Source organism: Condylura cristata, unplaced genomic scaffold (genome assembly GCF_000260355.1).
Source record: "Condylura cristata isolate star-nosed mole 26May11 unplaced genomic scaffold, ConCri1.0 scaffold00001, whole genome shotgun sequence".
Classification (NCBI taxonomy): domain Eukaryota; kingdom Metazoa; phylum Chordata; class Mammalia; order Eulipotyphla; family Talpidae; genus Condylura; species Condylura cristata.
The window spans coordinates 59,961,007-59,981,349 of record NW_004567102.1 but is presented as its reverse complement, the minus strand read 5'-3'; positions in this window follow the sequence as shown (position 1 = coordinate 59,981,349).

The window sequence follows — 20,343 nt, the reverse complement described above, 5'->3', positions numbered from 1 at the left end:
GCTCATGCTGCAGTGGCTGGTGATAGCTTGGTAGTGCTGAGACTTAATCCCTTGCACCACCAGGAAGGCCTGCTGAGAAGACTTAAAAAATCATATGGAAATGCAAGGTCAACATAGTCAACACAGTTTTAAAGGAGAACAAAGTTGGGATATTTATATTATCTTATAACAAGTTACCATAATAGTAATTAAGAGAATATGTTTCTGAAGCAAAGTTAAACAAACTGGCTAATGAAACTGAATTAAGAGTTCAGAAATAGGCCTCAGAGTAGCTGATCACCTGATTTACAACCAAGATAAAACACTGTAGTACAATGTGGTTTAAAAAAAAAGGCCACGTTAATAAGTAACACTGGTTCAACTGAATTTCTATATCAGTAAAAATTCATTTTGACCCTTATTGTATACCACACCCAAAACTGACTTCACCAGTATCACAGATCTAAATTAATTTAAACAATAAAACTTTCAGAAGGAAAGAGGATAATACCTTCTTAGTTTTGGTTGGAATAGGTAAAGATTTATTTAAAAGACTATTAAAGATGGTAATTATAAAAGAATGTTTTGATAATGTAGGTTATACTTAATCTCCAAACTTATCATTATCAAAAGAAACCATCAAAAGAAAAGGCAGCCCAGAGCAATGAGATATTCTTAATATAATTACAGGAAAAGGGACTCAGACAGAATAAAAGAAGAAATCCTATAAATCAATTTTTTAAAAGTCAGACAACTCAAAAGACATGTACTAGAAAGTTGAGAGGATTTTTATTTATGAAATCTAAAAGCTGAAAATTTCCCAAGAGTCCATTAACACTGGAAATACAAATTGTGATATTCACACAGGGTATATTATACATCATTAATTATCACTGCTATATCACTGCCTTTAATAACATGGATGACAGTGGCAGAAGCCAGTCAAGGTAAATTATATAAGGGCCTCCTTGATGGTAGAAGGGGTTCAGTCTCAGCACTATGAAGTTATTGGCCACCGCATGACACAGCAGAGTTCTCCTGGCTCTCTCTTCTCAGCTCTCTGTTTCAGTAGAACCACTCTGTTCTACATCCCACTCTGTTTCTGGTGAATCCTCTCATGCCCCTGCACCTCTGGTCCAGCTCTTGTATGCATAAATAAATCTTTAAAAAATAAGAAAAAAAAAGATGAATTACTTTCTTAAGATTGAGTTTAATTAAGGTAGGACTAAAACAAGAAAACTTGGATAGTGATTACTGTTAGAGAGAACACAATAAAAGGAAAGCTAAATTGATATTGTTAATGCAATTTTCTGCTTCTTGATATGCTTAAACAGCTATCTTTGATTTGCAAAATTTGCAAACTGCACATTTAGAACCTATTCCCTCTCTGTACATGAAAAATTGGTGTGAAAATAGAGAAAGGGAGGAAAAGGGAGAGGAGAAGGAATGAGGGGGAGGAAGAATTAATTATCCAATACAAAGGTGGAGTTCCAATAGCCTGAAATCTAGAGTCTTTCACCCAGAGGTGAGGTAACAGAGGGGACTGGACTGATATACCATTTTCAGAAAGGTCAATAGGAGAGTCTAGACTCTCCTATTCAAGAAGGACTTCAAATGTGAGTTTTAATTTTACTGAAAATATGAGTATGCATATAGGTAGGATGGAGAAAACAGTTAACTTGAAAAGAAGATATTCACCAAAAATTTTTAACATAATGGGCTCTTCTTTCCTTAAGATGAAGTATTAGGCATCTTTCAGCAGTGTATTTCAATACCCTCTTTCTGGTGAATTCTTTTATACCATCTTCTACCTATACCCTGATTCTTCCCAGCTACAACGTTCAAAGGTAAAATTGTTAAAAAGTTCCTGCTGTGTATTCTTCATATCTACTAATTCTTCAGGTATATCCTTTCAACTCTGCTTTTGAATTCTATATTTCAACACCAGGAATCCATGAGTTATTTCCATTTTTCTAGTGTACTGAATTGTACTATATATATATATATATATATATATATATGTATGTATATATATATATATATATACAGTGAATAATATCCTTGTTTTATGATGTAATTTACATTTTAAAACTTTAGTAAAGATACAGTACTCTGAATGTGTGTGTTGATTCATATAGAGTACATAGATACTTTAATCAATAATTTGTGGTCTAGGGGTTGGGGACAAATATAGATCAGAAAAGTTACCCCAGGGCCTCCCTGATGGCACAAGGGGCTAGGTCTCAGCACTATGAAGCTATCATCAGTCACTGCAGCATGAGTTTGATCCCCAGCCACGAAACTAACCCACAAGACCCAGCAGACCTCTCCTGTCTTGCCAGCTTCTCCCCTCAGCAGTGTATGTCAGTAGATCCTTCTGTTCTATTCTCCATCTCCCCCTGCCCCATCTCTAGAATCCTCTGACTCCAGCACCTCTGGCCTATACCCCAGCTTTTGTATACATAAGTAAATAAAATAAATCTTTACAAAAAAAGTCTTCTCAGTTTTTACATATGAACTAAATAAAAGATAAATAAGGAAAAAGGGAATCTGTTGGGAGTTCGATTAGGATCCCATTAGGTTAGTTCTATTGATTTGTTTCTTTATTTCACCTTCATCTTAAAAGATATTTTGTATAAGATACAGAATTTGGAACTGATAGTTTATTTTTTTCTTCAAGCATTTTCATGCATAATGCTCCATTATTTTCTGGAATCAGAATTTCTGAGAGTGATTGGGTTATTATCATCATATCCAAAGTTTATTTTTTTTCTTATGTTGATCTCAAGATTTATTTATCAGTTTTTTTTTTTTTTTTTTAGTGCACTTTTTTTTTTTTTTTTTTTAAAGATTTATTTATTTATTTGTACAGAACTGGGGTACAGGCGAGAGATGCGGAGGGTGAGAGAATTCACCAGAGACAGAGCAGGGAGCAGAACAGGCAGATCGACGAAGTACACTGCTGAGGGGAGCAGCGGGCGGGTCAGGAGAGGTCTGCCACGCCATGTGGTCGCCTCCGGGGCAGGAGGGAATCGAACTCATGAGGAAGTGGCTTTAGATTCTCAGTGCTGTGCTTTAACCCGCTGCGCCACCAGGGAGGGCCACAGTGCAACTATTTTAACTGCAATTTTCTGGCTAATTAAATATGGGGAATTTTTAACCATTATATCTTCAATTGAAAACATTTTTTTCTTCAGTCCTTGTTGGACAATTATGTATATAGAACCATTTCCTGTTATATAACTGTTCTCTGAGGCTCTGCTGATTTTTTTCTTTTGTATTATTCACAATGGATACTTTCTTTTTTGTGTATGTTTTCATTCATTTGCCTTTTCTTAAGTCATCACTAAATCTAGCCATTGATATTTTTTAACATTTAATTTTTTGATTCTAGAATTACCATTTAGTTTTTCTTTTATAATTTTTGAGATTTGCTGCCTTTTGTATTCAATTGTGAACATATTTTGTTTTACTTTATTGATGTTACTTGAGGTTAGGTAAATAGCTAGATTTAAATCTTCTAACATTAATACTTGGTGATCTTAAGGTTGACATAGTTGATTTTCTTTTTTATTGGCAGTGTGTTCCATTTATCTTGTTTTTTACATGTCAGGAAATGTTTAATTATGTCCTATTATAATGTTAAGTTGTCAAAATTCCGGGTTCCGTTATTTTTCTCTGATGTGTGTTATTTCTTTTGTTTCAGCAGGCCATTATCTTACTGAAAATTGTGAATGATAAGGTGATTTTACAACTGCTTTGGGATAGCTCTGTTTATCTCCAGTGACATTTGGAAATATAGTACTTTTTCTTGGTCAAGAAAAAGGCAGTCAGTCAGCTAGTGATTTGTAATATGCTATTTTAAGTTCAAAACGGCCCTGGAGGCATTCAAAACTGATTTGTTCATTGCTGAACTACACATGGCATGAATAGTTAAGACTTCATAATGTAGCTTTTATACCAGGAAAGAGCCTCAAACAACACACTGAAACTTTTGAGCAAAGCTTCTGAAACCAAAACTTACCAGAGAAATCTTGGAAATTTAGTGTTGAGATGAAACACATCTTCCTTTTGTGAGTATGCCTTGGGGAGCTGTGCCTAGAGATCTTATATACCTTTAGTGTATACCTATATCCTCTTTCTCTTACTGTATCATATCTTCTACCTTTAATAAGATAAAGTATGTTCTGTAGAGTTTTAAGTTCTTTCAATTAGTTAGCTTGTGCTCTGTGTAAAATGCAATGCAATGTAACTGCAGCTTTAGTCTCCTTTCAGATCTCTTATATTGACTGAGATGTTCTATCCGTGTATGGTTAAGAAGCCTATGAAAGGCACGGGCAGGAAAAACTTGGACATCTACTTTCTGAGTCTTTTCCTTCCAAAATTTATGGACTCACTTCAATGTCATGGCTTTATTTTTCTGGCTCACCAGGCCATTTTCCATAATGGTCTCACTCTCTAGAGCAATATCTATACTTGGCCTCAGGTCGAAAGCCATAAAAATGGAAACTCACTTCATAGGACTCTATTTTTCTAAACAAGTGCCCTCTGCCAGAGTTGACCTTCAGTGTACCCTATAGTCCTTCAGGTAGCTGCTATTTATATTAACCACAGATTTTTGGGTAGCTTTCTATAAAGGATTCATCTGGTTTAATCGTACTCCATATTCTTGGAAGTGGAACAGTTCTCATGAGATTTCTTCATTATTGTCAGCTAGTTGGAATGAGGTGATCCACTGATGTATTTTATTCTATCACTATAATCTTGGCATTACTAAAAATGACAAGCACAGACTAAGGAAATCTATAAAGAAAATTTGTATAATATATGAATGTAGTCCCTTCTTCCTTTTCACCATGTTAATATACTATTTTATTTAATCTTTATTTTAATCAATTGAGGTAAATACAATGTATCTCTTTGACAAATAAGCAAACAGATATTCTGGGAAGTTAAGGAACTTGCCCAAAGTGATAGTGTTGTAAAATGAAGCCTGAAGTATTTAATTACAGTGATCATTATTAGAAAATTAAACTAATTTTGGGCCCTCCATGGTGGCGGAGCAGGTTGGAACACAGCACTATGAAGCTAAAGCTACCTTAGCATGAGTTTGATTCCTGGTCAGGGAGGTGACCCACATGACATAGCAGATTTTTCCTGGCCTTTCTACTGTTCCCCTCAGCAGTGTACTTAATCAATCAGCCTGTTCTGCTCCCTACTCTGTCTCTGGTGAATCCTCTCACCATCCCTGTGCCTCTGACCTATACCCTGGCTCTGTATGCAAAAATTAATAAATCTTTAAAAAGAAAAGAAAAGAAAATTGAACTTATTTTATACCAACTCAAGGGGATGACTCTTTCACAGTAGATCCTGGAAGAACCCTTTTCTGAGCCTCATTGCCTGAGTTAGTCTCACATTCAGTCCTGAACCAGTCACAGAACAAAACAGATTGCCTGATTGGCCAGATTTGGGTCTTGCACACACACACACACACACACACCTTGTAGTTAGGGATGGGGTAGGCTTTATCAAAACTATTTGGGATACATGGTGATTCTTCATGGTGAGATATCTTCACCAAAAGTAGGAGACACAATGACTAGTGAAGAAAAAAGATATTTACTATACAATTTCATCCTTAATGTCACTTTCCATGAGTTAATATTAAGAAATAGATATGGATTCAAATCAGTGCTTATCACAGCTTTAGTTATAATACTAAAAGTGGGTGGTAGTGGTGGTGGAGGAGTTCAAACAATCCTATTGTGCAACAACAGGGGAAATGCAAATTTAAAAATACAAAATAAGTTAGAGAGTCATTAAAAATATGTTTTCCATGTTTATGAAGAAAGAACACTTTTATGGCACAAAGCCATAGAAACCTTCCAGTGTGATCTTCTATCTGTGAAAAATACAAAAAAAAACAAAAAAAAAAACTTTGCAAAATATGTTAAAATAATAATTCTAAAAAAATGTATTCACTTATTCATAAACAAATAAAATTTTAGAATACTTATTTCATGTCAGGAATTTTTATTCTGAATATTATTTTCTTTGTAATTCCCATTTTATATATGTTACAGTGAGCAATTGAGAGGCGTCCTGCAGTTAGGTTGCAATTTTTTTTTAAGGTTTTATTTATTTGTGCATACAGAACTGGGGCCAGAGGTGCAGGGACAGCGAGAGGCTTCACCAGAGACAGAGAGTGGGGAGCAGAACAGGCAGATCTACAAAGTACACTGTTAAGGAGAGCAGCGGGCGGGTCAGGAGAGGTCTGCCATACCATGTGGTCAGGCGGGAATGGAACTCATGCGGAAGTGGCTTTAGCTTCTCAGTGCTGTGCTTTAACCCGCTGTGCCACCAGGGAGGTCCTAGGTTGCAATTTTAACAACCTTACCTAATATGCTCATGATGTTCCAAACATCATGCTTAGGTACTTTTAGTTCAATGGGTCGCTTATGAAACCAATTGTCATTTCCATTTGCTTCACCATGGATATTCTTCTAGGGGAGCCATAAACAAAACCTGTTGATTGACAGAGTGATTAATTTGTTCATTCATCAAAGCACCTATTAATTCTTGCAACGATTGAAAAAATAACCCGTAAAGTTATTTCCTAAATTTGACAGGGCAAGAAAGTTTAAAAATTATCAGGGATCAATGAACAGTTTTTTGCACAAGTGCTTAAATATGTTAATTTTTTTTCCCAAATAAATGAAGTTAAGTGAATGTCAAAAATTTTGTCAAAGCCATTCTGTGTTATGTGTTATGCTTATATCTGATAGCATTCCATAACATTCAATTACAATCATAAAAACAATGTACATTAATAACCTTTCTGCAAAATTTTGATATTGTTACATCCTATTATTAATGCTTTAATATATTATTAATTCTAAATCTATTATATAGACATCAGATAGATGCAGAGTTAATTTATTTCTGGCACATTCATTCTTGATTTACAATTTTTATTCTATCTACTGGCTCAAGTTTGGAATAAAAAGTTATAACTTTTTCTGGCCAAAGAATCTCTGGCAAAAGTCTGTGGCTACCCTCCCTGAAATTTCAGAAGATATTAATTTGGGAGGTGGAATATTCAATTCTCAGAGAACATTGCAGCTAACACCCACTAGAAAGAGATGTAGGCAGAGGTTCCAAGTCAGATTCTTCTAGGAGAGACTAAAGAGTGACTTCAAAGCCAGCTGGAAGCAGAGAGCTTGACTATATATGGTATATGACTAAATGGATCATTACACATGAATTTTGTGGCATGGCAAAGGGAGCAAACAGATAAATGAGAAGACTTTTCCTCCTTTTTATTATTATTCTTGCCTTTTAAAATTATGACTTAGAATTTTTATATCTACTTAAGTCATTATTTTTTTTCTTAGACACACATTTGATATGCTCCTCCTGAGTATATACAGAAAGGAAAACATAAGGAATGCATTGATTAAAATATTATTAAAACTGGCTCACATTTAATGTCCAACTCTTTTGAAAGACCCTGTCATACTACAGTGAGACACTATTTCACAACTGTAAGAATGACCCATATCAAAAGCCAGAAACATGCTGGTGAGAATGTGAAGACAAGAGCATACCCCTACTCTGCTGGTAGGAAAGCAAACTGGTCCAATCCTCATGGAAAACATAGAGGTGTTTAATGTTTTGAGAAACACTAAAAATAAGCCTGTCATTCAATCTACTGATTCTACTCTTAAGCATATACCTCCAAAATTCAAAAATACTAATTTGAAACTTTCACTCCCATGTTTATTTTTTTTAAATTATTTATTTATGTTTACAGAACTGGGGGACAGACCAGAGGTGTGCTGGATGAGAGGATTCACCAGACACAGAGTGAGACTGACAATGTACAGTGCTGAGGGAGAAGTGGGCAAGTCAGAAGAGGTTTGCCTCGGCCATGTGCGTCAGCTCCCTGGCTGGGGATCAAACTCCTGCTGCTGTGGCTTCGGAAAGCTTCATAATATGGTGCTTTAACCCATTGCACCACCAGGGAGAGCCCAATATCAGTGATATTTACTATAGCTTAATTATGGAAAAGTCGATGTTCCCCAGAGCAAATGAGTAGATTCAGAAAATATGGTGTATATACACAATCAAATATTACTCAGCAATATTCAGCAACCTGCCATTTGTGGCAACATGTGCAGGGATAATGCTAGTGAAATAAGGAGAAAGATAAATATCAGATGGTATCACTCATATGTGATAAAGTAACTAAACTAATAAAGGCATGCTTAAAAACTAACCTAAAATAAAATTTTAGAATACTTATTTCATGTCAGGAATTTTTTTTTTAATGCATGCAGAACTGGGGTACAGGCCAGAGGTGCAGGATTGGTGAAAGGATTCACCAAAGTCATAGCAGGGAGCAGAAAGGCAGACTGATGAAGTACACTACTGAGGGGAGCAACAGGTGGGTCAGGAAAGGTCTGCAGCACCATGTAGGTCACCTCCGGGGCAGGGATTGAACTCATGCTGAAGTGGCTTTAGCTTCTTTGTGCTATGTGTTAACCTGCTGTGGCACCAGGGAGGGACCATAACTGTGTTTTTATATAGTCAATGCATTGTTTTTCTTTATAATTTTACCAATTATGTTTGCGTCTATAGGTACACAAGATTTCTTTCTCCAGCCCTCTCTTCTGTAATACAGCAGCCTCTGAGTTAAACCACATGTACCAGGACTCACCAGGACCTGGCACCTCCAGTGACAAAGGGAGAAGAGGTACAAGAATGGGGAGATGGTGTTGAACATGTTCATAGAGAAGTCGAGCTCAACCAGAGTGATTGAGGGATTTACCATCCTTTTAGGTCACTGATTTATGTAATAGACTCTTCCAAGACTTGAGATCAAAAGCTATTCAGTCCATTTAACTCCCTATTAGGAATCAGAACTACATTTAAAATAGGCCACTAATCTGATTTCTAATGGGTGTGAAAGGATGTATATAGAATTACAGAGCTTTGTACTGCAAAGACTGGGGCCTTATTTAAACCAGCCAGAAAAAAGTGGCTATATACTTGCATACTTCCTATTGCCAGGGAAGGGGATGACAGAGGCTGCCTGTCAAAACCCAGAGTTTAGTGTGTCTAGATAACTTAATACTCACTATATCCACCATTTATTGAGTATCAAGCACCACTGTTAGTAATTGACACATAAAAATTCACAAAGCCCTCACTAAACCCTATAGTATAGGTACTATTATTTAAAAGAATGATTTTTAAAAAAAAACAAATGAAAAAACTAAGGTTTTGTAAAGTTACTTGCAAAGTTGGATAATTTGGTAAATGTCTGAGTTCAAGTTCATGCTCTAAACCCTAAGTATGGTTTCCAAAAATTCTGAAGGGACACAAATGAGTTGCATTTGATATTGTCATTTTCATCATGAAAAATGATGATCTATACTATGATTGATGAGTAACATTTCATTTCTTTCAAGCTTCCCTTACAGATTTTTTTTTTTACATTTTATAATATTTCAAACGTATCTTTGTTCTTAGAAATTGAGGAATTTGGGGACAGTCTTAATTCCCCATAATCACACTCCACCCTTTGATGCCAGGAAACCAAATTCATCCATCTGCATTCACAGTGCTTACCACTAGAGGGAGGGATCAGATCATGAAGAGGCACAGCCGGTTGTCTAAGGAACACTTAGCCTCATCGTCCTGTGGCAGTTCAAAGTAGACTAAGCATGAAACCAGGAAACCCTTTGTTAATAGAAACAGATGTCTTCTTGTTGTCTGGAAGAAGTAATTTTGCAATTCCAGGAAAGGAAGAGTTAAGTTGTGGAGTCATGAAATGGGAAAGACTAATATGTTTAATATCTTATAGCAGTGTCAGAACTTTAGCACTATGTATCCATATTTTAGATGAGATCATTCTTTGTGCCTGTACATTGGAAGATATATAGCACCATCCTACCCCTCTCCCCCCATCTCTTTTTACTACACATCAATAGCTTGGATGAGACAGATTAGTGCCAATCTATAAATGAAGTATGAAGAAAAAATAAAGCATCATACCGCCCAACAAGTGACTAAGGAAGCAAGAAGTAGTTTGATACTTTACAATGAGGAAAATAAGGGTAATAATTGGGTCCAAATAAACTAGCTATGGTGTCAGGCAACAAAGAACAATTAGGCTCAAGAGGCAGAAATTTTGATGACATCTCTGCAATTTAAACAGTTGTCTTCCAAATTTCCCTTTCAGTATTTTGTTTCTCTTCTAGTACTAGAGTTCTCCTTATTCAGTCATGTTAGAAACTTTGGAAGGGGTTTCGATATAAATTGTCCTATCTGTTAAAAGTCATTTGTTAACCATAGGACATAGGCTACACTGATGGTAATAGAGAATATTCTTTGCCCGTTTTGGGGTGTGGACAACAACTTTCTTACTTGCAAGTGTGCAGGTCACAAACAACCCAAAAGATATTTAACTAAGAAGAATGAATAAAAAAAATATTATCTAAGAGGGAAAAAACAAACTGTTGATATGTATCTTGTAAAGCACATAGATTCTATAATTCCACATGTTCTGCAATAACATGTTGCTCTTATCAACCCAAGACCTCTGTTTTCCGCAAAGATATATCCATGGATCCTGGGTCTTGACCCATAAGGTCATTGGTTGGTTGCTGCTGTTGGTTGCTGATTCAAGTCTGTCCTTTGGCCTGAGGTTGGAACTCAGTCTAAAACATGTTTTCAAATAAAGGTACTTTATAAAATATTTTATAAAAGAAATAAAATATCTTCTTCAAATAAAATAACTTAAGAGGATCTTTCCAGAAAGGACAGTGTATGGATTCATCCCACACATGGATAAACTCTTGTTTCTTATATGAAATCATTGATTTTCACATTCAAGGACATCCCCTCAGAATACAGTTGCATTGTTGACTGTAGTAGATCCCAGTAAACAGGACTCAATAAATGTTTATCACTTGACTATATGAAAAGTGAATGAGTACATAGATGGCTGTGCCCAGAACTTAGAATAATCTTGTATTAATATTTTCCCTAAAATATGTGAACAATTCTACTTTTTGAGCATTGACTCTTGCTGTTGGAAACAAAGTAATTTTAATCAAAAGATGATTTGGGGACCTACATAATTTATTTTATCAGCTGAAGCCTCCATCACTATGGACTCTTGAGTCTTAACTATTAATTTAATTCAACTATTAACTTAGAACTCTGCCATCCTCTTTACAGGGAATTGTCCTATGGAAAGTGGTAGCGAGGAGCTCCCTCACCTCCTTCCCTCCAAGATTCTCCAACATTGGTCATTGACTGGTGTGGGAATCCTAAGATCAGTCCCTAGCCTTAGAGAAGTCGAATCTGTGGTATAATTCATATAACAGAACTCTATTGGATAAGACTGAAACTGTTGTTCAGAGAAGACCACATAAGTGCTGAGCTTTATTTTCTCCTGACTTATTCCTCTTCCTTTACTCCTAGGAACATTCTTCCAATAATTTAAGCTGGTATATCCATCCCTGGCTCTTCTTTTAATAGGATCCTGACATAATGTATCACTCGTTGCATATTCAAAGTAACCAAGATCAAATTTCAAATTTCAAAAATGGAATTTTTTGATACAAAAGATTGCAAAGCATCCCAAATCACTGACACCTCTGCACTGTTTTCAAGTCACCACTCCCATTTCATTTAAACTCAGGTTAACTATATGAATCTTGAGTAAAAGCAATGTTTTAACAAAAGCAACATATTGATAATGCCTTAGGATATTTACAGAATGGTAGATAGTAAACATCATATCTGGAATATACCTTAGACTATTTTCTAATATAGCTTATATTACAAATGAGAAAATTATGTCCCAAGAATATGACTTTCTTTAATGATTCAGTTAATGACTGGCAAAAGTGATAGAACTAGGTTCCCAAACTCCAATTTCAATGTCTTCTTCAAACTTCTCTGCTTTGTGTTAGTAGCTGAGCACATGAGGGAATTTCATAAGTTGGTGCCAATCTGAGCAAAATACCTTAAACACTTAACATCCATGACATATTATTTGAATATATTTTTTAAAGCAGTTAAAAATTAAGGATGGTCTCAATATATTAATAGATCCTTATATTTTTATCATTCTACTTGATCAAAGTTTACTGGATTTTTTTGGCTAGATATAAATAAGTTAATAGGAGATAATTCAGCTTTATGGCATTTAGTAGGGGAAAAGTCATGTAAGTGCTGGGACTACACTAGTGTTATGAGCAATTTATATAGTAATTAAGCTCATCTGGCAGAACTGGGAGTAGCTTCCAAGAAGAGAAATGTGAGATGGCCTTGAAGAATGAGTAGAAGTTTGATAAGCAGAGAAGAGAGAAGTCCATCATAATTAAAGACAATAGACTTAGTTATAATACAGAAATAGGACAATTTAAGTCATGGAAAACCTTCCTGTGTGGCGAATGCAGTGGACACTTTTTGGTAAGGGAGGGGAGAAGTTTATTTTGGTGTTTGATAGTAAAGTTTTATTGTAAAGTAAATTGATATAAAATTTGGTTTAAAAAGGAACCAGGAGGGCCCTCCCTGGTGGCTCAGTGTGTTAAAGCACTGCACTAAGAAGCTTAAGCCACTTCTGCATGAGTTTGATCCCCGCCTGCCTGGAGGAGATCCACATGGCGTGGCAGACTTCTCCTGACCTGCCCGCTGTTCCCCTCAGCAGTGTACTTCGTCGATCTGCCTGTTCTGCTCTCCACTCTGTTCCTGGTGAATCCTCTTACCCTCTATATCTCTGGCCTGTACCCCAGTTCTGTACGAATAAATTAATAAATCTTAAAAAAAGAAAAGGAGCGGGCAGTTGATGAATGCAAATGTGCCAGGTAAAGTACAATTGAAATCAACCTTGAGCCATTTAAAGGAGGTAAATCAGATCTTGGTGGATACTCAGCCAGAGATGGAATTCTCCAGACTGTGAATAAGGTGAAATTTCCTCTTAAATGTTTGTTAAAATTCACTAAAAGTTTAAACAAGATTTGGCTGGAAGGGCCTTCCTGGTAGTGTAGCAGTTAAGTCTCAGTGCTATCATGTAGATCCCTGGCCAGGAAGCTAATCCACATGTTCAGAAGACCTTTCCTGTTTTGCCCACTGCTCCATTCAGCAGTGTGTTTCAGTCAATCTGTCTGTTCTCTCTTCACTTTGTCTCTGGTAAATCCTGTCATCTCTGTCTTATGACCACTGTCCTATGCCCTGTTCTTATAAGCATAAATAAATATAATAATGTTAAAAAAATAGATATGGTGGGGTCAGCAAAGAAGAAATGAAGAGAGTTGGAAATTCTCTCCCCTTCTACTTTTCTCCCCCTTCCATCATAGAAACTACCAATTCATCCACCAATGACCATAGTACCCATGAGGGCACTGAGTCCCAGATATAATGTGCGAAACGGTGACGTGTCCAGATTAGATTAGTCCACTAATCCTCGCAGAATCCCTGTGATGTAGGTATGATTATCAGTATCTTATAAATATGGATAATGAAGTTGAGAAATTAAACAACTCGAGAGAGCATCAACAATTTGAGAGCTGTCGTGGCTAGTATGGTGAAGTACTGAGCTGTTTCTAGGATGTTCTTTATACAAGAAAATTTTCTTAGCTTTCCCAAATGTCTCTCAAAGTAAAATCATTGAAACTAAAGAGGAAAGTCCTAGTCCTCCCAACCCACCCCCACCAAACTGTGAATGCTTGCCAACTTTTATAGTAAATCATAGTTCAAGGCAAAGGAAAGGAACCAAGGGTATTACTAAGTCATACTTGTACAAGAGTCAGGGAAGTGGGGTTATTGGGTGTGTCAATGGGAGACAGGAAGAAGAGGATGTCAGTCTGAGTCAGGCTTATCTGTCTTTATCATCCATTTTCTATGGTGGAAAGTTGCCCCTTCATAGACTATGACTGGGCTGAGTGCTGCTTTCCTCTGGCTCCTTCCCAGTCTGGTGTCCTCCTGCTTCAAGGCCTCTTTCAAGTCTCAGAACATCACAAAGGATTCACGCCCACAGTTCTACAGGATATTAGAGTTTGAATGTTGGGATAATGTTACTTTGAAGGATCTAGAATATAATACATAATATTTTGTCTCCAAAATCTCTTTCCACTCTCCTCTCCCAACCCCTTCCAATTTTCCTCTCCTTATAAATTGTTTGACTCCTCTTTAGTTCTTATGGGATATGACACCATGCTGAGTACTTCATAATAAACATATTAGAGAAGGGAAAGAGGAGACACCTGTAGCTTTCATCTTTATCTTTTCTCTTGAGCATTACCAAGGAGAAATAAGATATAAAATTGTGAGATAAAACTGTAAATTCAGCAAAATTAATAAACTGTCTATCCCATAACTAATAAAGTAACTAACATAGTGAGCACATATTATAGCCACTACTACTGCATGTGTTAAACACCTTAGAATAGTCTTATTTTAACTCTCACCATTCATGTCAGTTATGTATCTCATGTAGAAAGGTAAGAAGCCCCAGGCACAGAGATTTAGTCACTTGGCCATGGCCACACAAATTCCTTGATGCAAAGCAGGTTGCCTGCAGAATTTCAGTGCAACAGTCTTCCCAGTAAGTGCTAATTATGCATGCAAGGGTGATATATATCTGAGAATTAGGTCCTGGCATCTTAAGTATTCCCTTTGTATAGTCCAATTGAGAAGCACAAAAACAAAACAAAACAAAAACAAAACAAAACAAAACAAAACAAAAAACCGAGGCAGGCAAGAAGGAATAGCAGAGTTGGGGAAAGAAAGAAATATTAAAAAGACAAGGAAGTGTGATTTAAAAGTGGTGTCTTCTACCAAGACAATAAATATACAAATTTTCTATTGCTAAATATATAATAGAAAAAAAAATCTACCAGGAAAAAATTAACTTGCTTAACTATGTATTCATATTTTGATCTTTGTTTTACATAGACTTTACATAGGCTTTGCTTGTGAAGTAAAATTCAGCAAATGAAGACATTGAAAGGAATGGTCACAATCTTTGGTAACAAAGCAAATGCTTTTTAAAACAAGTTAAACATTAAAAAAACTAAAAGTAAAGCCTTTTAAAATTCATTTAAAATACTTCAGAAAATTTCCCAATAAACTGTCACTTACATTTCGAATCAATCAAAATCCTTTATTTTTTTGAAGTCATAAATTGTATTATTTTGAAATGCCTTCATCCATATGTATAATAATGATAAATAATTTATTTCCTAAAACATGTTATTTTTCCCCCCCTGTGAATTAGCATTGCTAAGTTAGACTTGGCTCTGGAATACAATGGGAAATATTAGATTTCAGATACTGAGGAAATTTCTGCTTATGCATGGAAGATAAACATACATTATACTATTTACATATATTATATTTCTTTTCTCTACCACTTGGGAAAGCAATGCTTATAAGTTGTATTTATGCTTTTAGCTTTGGAGCCTCTGTTTAGTGAACCTCATAGAGCATCAGGTGTTTTTCTCCTTGGGTTCCTTAAGCTGAAACTTAATTGTCCCATGTCACATCTGTTCACATCAATCAAGCAACATTCTTTTCTTTACTATGTGTTCTTCATGGTGATGTGATTGATGTGACTAAATGTGATGGATCAAAAAGGTCTGTCAGGCACTATAGAAGATTTCACAAGCTCAGGCAGGTCAAGGAATCTCTGTCTATGCATAATTTGGTATAGAGTGAAATTTAGAAGGCAATACAGTTCACCAGATTAAGAATTCTTGACAGCAATTCTTGACAAACTACTTTTTGATGATAAGGAAAAAGTATGAGAAATTTGCTAGGGCAGACTTAAGTTTAGGGAGTCATGGCCCTGTTGTAAATCAGACAAATGCAGAAAAGAATTCATGTGAAAAGGATTTGTATTAAAAAAGATTCCGTTTTGAATCCCAGCTTCTCATGTTCCAGTTACGTGACCTTGGAAAAATAACTTTAATTCAATGAACCACAGTTTCTCATCTACATCATCTGTCACACAGCATATTGTGAGAAAGACAGGAAAGAATATATCTACCAGAACCTTCCAAATTGCAAATTATCATAACAAAACTGCACAGGTTCATTGAGGGCCTATACTGATATATTTTTTAACACAGACAAAAAGTCTAATTGTTAAAAATAATTTGAACAGCAGCACCTCAAATTATAAAAGGAAATGAAGTGGTGGGTGGGGTAGAATTCCTTACATCCAGCATCCTCAGATCTAATAATTTGGACTATCCTTATAGTTAAAAACTTGTTTAAAGTATGTGATCATTTTTGTTGAGTATTCTCTTGTCAGTTGATGTATTTTCCATTTGCATTTCCACTGGACTGTTATTGTCATTATGAATCTTTAACTAAAAAAATTCTATCAACATTATTGCTCTTTCCAAGTAAGAACACAGCTTAGAATTTTCTCTCTCCTACATTCTCTTTTTGTGAAAGATATCTGTTCAGAGTCTACCAGTGACTGCTGTTTCTTTCTTGACTTGTTTTGATAGGTGACCTGATATAAAATAATGTGCAGGTTATTTTGCTATCTGTAATTATAACTTCTTGAATTAATTACATCGACAATAATCATCTAAAACGAGCAGAATAAAGAATTGAATCTCTCACTGGAAGTTGGGGTTGGGAAATTAAGGTTGTGTCTGGAGATTTACATGTAGAGAACCTTAAACCTCTATGCTGTAAGGCAGCAAGCTAATTTTTTTTTTTTAAAGATTTATTTATTTGTGCATACAGAACTGGGGTACAAGCCAGAGGCTTAGGGCGCTGCGAAAGGCTTCACCAGAGACAGAATGGGGAACAGAACAGGCAGATCTACGAAGTACACTGCTGAGGGGAGCAGCGGGCGGGTCAGGAGAGGTCTGCCTCGCCATGTGGTCACCTCCGGGGCAGGCGGGAATCAAACTCATACGGAAATGGCTTTAGCTTTTCAGTGCTGCGCTTTAACCCACTGCGCCACCCGGGAGGGCCAGCAAGCTGATTTAATTACAACACTACTGTGAAAGAAAGTGCATCTTCTTTATGTCTCTTAGTGATATATGTATGTATATCCCCATTTTAACCCAGTTCAATTTGAAGTAATAGGGTCCAATAATTTAATTATTTTTCCTTTCAGCAGCTCAATTTATGTTGCATCCTTCAGATTCTTTCATGATTCTGCTTTCCTTTCAGAGTCCTTCCAAGATGGCATCTTTTTGGAGGGAAGTAGGGGAATTGGACCTCAGGGCCTTGTGAGACTTGAGGGGAAGATATCCCTGGCTTTAGCCTAGTCACTGGGCTAGCTGTTTTATTTAATTTCTGTGCTGGCCCATTGATAGTGTTTGTCATTGACATTTATAACAATGACTTAGTTCTCTCATCATCTTCAGCTCAGTGAGAAATTTTGTTCTCCACACTTTGAGTCTGTCCCACTGTGACACCCCATATTGCTATCTGAACTTCTGAATTCCAATCAGTGTGTCTGTTCTTCAATTCCCAGCTCTAAGAATATTCATCCTTGTAATAGCAGCTCCCCCTGACAATTTCTCACCTAAAATTTAGAGTTGTTGCCAATTTATTTGGAAATGTTCTTTCTTTAGTGCTAAGGTGTGGTATATTTTTAAAAATTCTAAGGATAGAGAAGGACATTTGGAGTTCAACCAAGTTACCTATCTTTTCTGGAAAGAAAACTAAAGAAGGTTGATGAGGATCCACATGTTTTGCTTCCTGTGATTTTTTTTTTCTCCTTTCAAATAGGATTGTAGGACATCATAATCATGAAATAAAAGAAGATATTTTTATTCCGTTGGAGAATTACTATAATCTGGCCTTTGAGATGGTAGGGTTAGGTTATTAAATGTGCATCTAACCTATTTTTAGACCAATATGCATTACTTGCATGATATTGGTTATTTAAATAAATATGGGAGAGACATAAAATGTGAGCACCTCTTTTTCTGCACAAACCTGTTCCCTGCTATTCATTATTTTGCTTTATTGTTTTCCTTAGATTTTTAAGTACTTTGTAATTCAATCATGTATCAGTATGAATCCCATTAGGAAAAAAGAAACCACTTCCTGTGTTGACAATAAAGGATATTTTTAATAATGTGTGGAATTGAAATACAAGTAACCATTGAGAAGTTCAAACAGGGTAGTGGAGTAATTAAAAAACTTATCAATGGCAGAAAGCTTTCAGTCTTTTAGGTATAGTGAGAAAAAGGAAGAAAGATATAGCCATGGAGGCTTTAGCTTTATACTTTTTCTACTCAACAATTGGAGACAAGTACTAGACATGGAGTTGAGGAGAGGAAGAAACAATCTAGGACCTACTAGGAAAGTACAAATCTAGGAAATTTGTACTTTCCAGTTCCTGGAATTTCACACAATTTTATCTATTTTGACTGTGTCATTCTTTTTGGAGTAGTAATCGATGCTTAATTTTTATCTCCAAATTTCATGCATAACTTTCTCTTGGCCAGTTCTGACCCAGTGTAATACAGGAAAGTAAGATGTAGTTCCTCACCTTGTCACTTGGCAATGACTTAAAGTTTGTGAATATAATTGTGGTGTTTTTTTTTTTTTTTTTTTTTTTGGTTAAGTTGTTCTTTTTGAGTTGACCAAGTTTCCAGAGAAGACTTATCCCATTCCTGGCACAGAGTAAAATTCTGGCTGTGTCTAGTTGCTAAGTTGGGAAGAACCTAGAATGATGACTTCATCCCTTTAATGTGCAATGCCTTTGTTTTGAGTATACTTTTCCTAACTCAGCACTGGTTTCCAAGCCTAGAATCCTAATTAATTTTTCAGAGAACATATCCCCAGTTCTCTCCAAGTTTAGCTATAGATCATTACTGTGATTCTCATGGTGTCTAAAATTGCCAGCTCCTGAACAGTTAGGCAATATTGTGATTTAAACTAGGTACCCTGTCTTGGCTTTTAGCTTCCTCTTCTTCTACTTTAATGTTAATTTATCTCCTGTCTGATGAGTCATTTCCTGCTTATCTATTTGCTTTCTAACTTATAAAATTTATAGTTGTTATCTTTGCACCTATTTTTTCTGTGAATTTATGCATTTAAACAATGTTTATGATCATTTCAGTGTGGTATAGAGGGAATAGAAATAGATGTATAAGTTCAATATGGCATTTTTGGAAGTTCACACAATTTTATCTATTTTGAAATAAAAGTGATTGCATAAAAAATTCACTTGGCTGTGGTGAAGGTATTCAAACAGAAAAATATTTTAGTACATATTCTAGATTTTTTTTTCTCATTCCCAATTCTGTCTGTGGAAAAATGAAACAATCAGCTCTGCAAGCTGACCATATCAACAAATCCATCTGAGGCCATGGTTTATACCACGATCTTACTTATTTCTTCATCCAACAAGAATACTTGAAAACTTCAGGCACTGTATTAGACAATGAATATATAACAACAACAAAGAGAAAAAACTTCTATGTGTACAGAATTTATATTCTAGTAGAAAAAGAAATGATTGAAAGATAAAGTAAAGCATATCAAAAGGACAGAGAAATGGATTTTTGTTACTTTACATAGAATGAGCAGGAAGGGCCTTTCTGGGAGGTAGTGTTTAATTTCAATTAGAAATCTAAAAAAATTAAAGAAGTTGGGGAAGAGTACCAGGAATAATAGATCAGAGCTGTAGGATTGAGGTTAGATTGGTCAGAAGAGCTTCTGGCAAATTACACTGACAAACTTGTGACTGTTGTTGGGGTTGGTGTGGGTTGGGATGGGATATTTTCTGTAGACTGGTTGAATTCTTTCTCAGCCATTTTTATGTCCAAAGAGAGGCAGGATTGACTGAAAGACGCGTACTTAGTGCAAGAGTTCATTTTCTTTGGTATCAGGCAGGAGCTGTGGAAGTAAGAACCAAAGAGATCTTTTCTCGTGGCGTGAAGTTCAATGTTTCGTGAGTTAAGCGAACGAAGCCTTCAGATTTCCTTAAAGAAAGCCAAGCTTTCTGATGACTGTGGGCCTAGAAGAAGACAAGCTGAACTAGAATTATGAAAAATGATTTCATTAGAATAACTGAAAAAAATAGATGTTGGAAACTAACTTAGTACTTAGTTTGTGAATAAGTGGAAAAAAAAATTTTGTCATGGAAAAAGCCAAACAAAACACCAAGGAGATGGAAATCAAAAGGGAAATAGATGAACCTTAGAGGACAGTTTCAGGAATTAGGGCATAATAAAGTTGGAGTTCCAGAAAGAGAAAAAAGAACAGAGAAGTAATAATCAAACAGAAAATAAAGTAAAAATTTCTGTTCACGAAGTTCACAAAGTTTATTAGGTTTTGTTTGTCCCAGTCAACATTCATGCA